The sequence below is a fragment of the Schistocerca americana genome, chromosome 5 (genome assembly GCF_021461395.2).
Source record: "Schistocerca americana isolate TAMUIC-IGC-003095 chromosome 5, iqSchAmer2.1, whole genome shotgun sequence".
NCBI lineage: Eukaryota > Metazoa > Arthropoda > Insecta > Orthoptera > Acrididae > Schistocerca > Schistocerca americana.
Genome location: NC_060123.1, coordinates 517,497,783 through 517,500,770, shown reverse-complemented (window position 1 = coordinate 517,500,770; position 2,988 = coordinate 517,497,783). Strand labels below are relative to the sequence as shown.

General features: G+C 41.1%; 1 non-coding gene across 1 annotated transcript; it reads right to left on the bottom strand.

Annotated features, from left to right (window-relative positions):
• Positions 1 to 216: 216 nt before the first annotated feature.
• Trnas-uga lies at positions 217 to 291 on the bottom strand. The gene has a single exon. It is a non-coding gene; the product is annotated as a tRNA-Ser (tRNA).
• Positions 292 to 2,988: the final 2,697 nt, after the last annotated feature.

The following is a 2,988-nucleotide window of genomic DNA, read 5'->3' as shown; positions in this document are numbered from 1 at the left end:
GAACAGGGAACCCTGAAATCGTCGAAGGATCTTGCCGAGGAAATCAGGCGGTAGACTTGCCATTCTTTGAAATGGGTACCAGCCCACAAGATTACTCGTAATATCTCAGCTGCTGAGGGGTGAGCCTTTCAACCGTTACGTGAGGATACTGGCATTGCTGTCTTACTGATGGATAAAGATAGTGCAACTTGAAACTTCCTGGCAAATTAAAACTGTGTGCCGGACCGAGACTCGAACTCGGGACCTTTGCCTTTCACGGGCAAGTGCTCTACCAACTGAGCTACCCAAGCACAACTCACGCCCCGTCCTCACAGCTTGCAGATAATGCAGCTGTCATCCCCTCCACGTCGATGCCCTTAAGCGAGATAAACCAGTTATTGGACAACTACGCGTATGGTTTTCTAAAGAACGACCCCATAACCAAAATACAATGGAGACCTTAACAGTATCTCAAGAACAGCACGGTTCCCAATGTTGTGACCAAGAGACTTCACAGGTACTCATTCCTTCGAAGCTATAGGGATTGCCTCATTCTCATCGTCCAGTTGATAGTAATACTTAGGTGCCAACATAAAACTTGGCAAAACATCTGGCAGGACAGCTGAGCGCTTTGGTAGGAAAATGTGAGCACCACACCTGCAACTCGGAAGACTTCATTTTTCGGCTCATTATCTTACGACTTACACCATCAGACATTCACCTGAGTTTTGTTGTGGTGCCATTTTTCACTCAACTACCACTGCAAGATCCACTTTAACTCATTGGCGCGAAGCTGGAAGGAGAACTTGTCGATTCATTTGAGTCATGTTCACCTCGACCTACTTTTCTTACAGTGATGGTGCCGCGATGGGTAGCCCCTTGTCACTCACTGTGGCGAATCTTTTTATGGAAGACGTCGAAGAGTCGGCAGAGTTAAAATCTAAGTGCTTTTTCAAAATGTGGATGACACCTTTATAATCTGGCTCCACGGCTCTGCTTTGCTGGATGTATTTCTACAACATTCAAATTCTCCTCATTCGAACATCAAATTTACGATGGAGACGGAGGAAAATGGTGAACTACCGTCCTTGGACGTTTTGGTGTGGAGAAAAGAGGATGCACCTTGGACCAAGCTATGTACTATAAACAAAGGCACACGGACTTATTTACTGTCACCATCCTCCACAGTGAAGCAGTGTGCTTAAAGCCTTTGTTCACAGAGTACGAGCTATATTGGATTCAGACAGCTTATCCACCACATTCGCACCGTATTCTTGCACAATGGAATTCTAAACGGGAAATTTGTCGTTCTATACACCCGACATGTGATAGACGAAGTGAGTAACTGGGAGAAAGTGAAGATCAAAGAGGGATATTCATCTTGCCATAGTCGGCATTGTATCTTCGAAAATTGCAAGACTGCTAAACAGAAATTATGTTTACTACATCTTCCTTTGAAAGGGGACTGTGCTATTTGCCATGTCGATTTTCAAGAAGTTTTGGCCATAAATGTAAAGGAAGTTGAGAATTTGATGAATGTACTCAACCTTTCCAGTATCGATATAACCACATACTTTGTAAGTCTGTTTTTGAGACCACAGATGTTTATCCTTTTGAAGAGAATAGCAAGTAGTGTGTGTTAGACAGTCTGGCTAAGTACTCGCTTTGAAGAGGATGGACGCTGGCTTGCAGTGTAATAGAGGCAGCATTATTTAAAAAGAAGGATGTAATAATACGTTTTGAGGATAAACTATGAGAAATGAGATGTTATGAATGCAAGAATGACAAAGCCAATTTTTAAGGTAATCCAGTCTTTATGTATTTGTAACTGTGTAGTTTCTTAGTGTTACAACCTTGTATATGGTTAAAGGTTGTTATAGAAATTTTAAAGTAAAGCACATGGACTTTTCTTACAGTTGAGACAAGAGTCAAATGGTTCAAATGGCTCTGAGCACTATGGGACTTAACATCTGAGGTCATCAGTCCCCTAGAACTTAGAACTACTTAAACCTAACTAACCTAATGACATCACACACATCCATGCCCGAGGCAGGATTCGAACCTGCGACCGTAGCGGTCGCGCGGTTCCAGACTGAAGCGCCTAGAACCGCTCGGCGACAGTGGCTGGCTGAGACAAGTGTCAAGAAAGACAATTATACACAGGAAACTTATCAAATATTTTGCTACCTTGTCTAGCTGTGAGAACTTTATGGAAAGATGTATTGCATTTATGGTTTAATGAAGTACAATAGTATTTGCAATCTCTGTTCCCGTTTATCAGTCGCTAAGTTTAGTTCCTCATTTTTCATTCTTTACTTTCATGAGTGTGTTTGCATACTCGCACTGCACATCGCGAGTTGTTTACTATGAAGCATTTTTCTGAAAACTGGTAAAATACCGTCTTGCACTGAACCTCGCAAGGACGGCAAATAAAATTTGGTTTTGGATCGTCAGATCAATATTTCTAATAGTGCCAGGTTGCAGAGCAGACGTGTGTTCCGTGCGCACGGTGTGGCGTTCGCTGTGTTATTCGGTGGTTTGGTATTTTATTAATTTGTAAATGAAAATGATAATCTTATTTTATTACATTGCGTAATTACTAAATAATTTTTCTCCCGGTTAAAGGTTTGGTCAAGTTGCTAAAGAACTCCAAGTTAACGTTGTGTTAAAGTGTTGCCTGTAAGTTGTGTAAGTGTCACTAAATCACAGTTCATACAACAGATTCTATACAACTATTGATTATGATGGAAACAGTTATCTTCAGCAAAATGATCATTAAAGCTACCGAATATTAGCCGCGCACTACACTGACGTATGTTACTTGAAACAATATTCTTCGCAACTCGTGCGTAATTAATTTCGGCTCCATACATCGGCTAGAAAAGTTTCTTATAAGGATCGTTCTATGAGCACTGTTTTTAAAGAACCAATCTGATTCGAATTATTTTCATTAAAATGAGTTCAGGACCACCGGTGCACATTTATTTTTACACATTTGTATTACCTTCG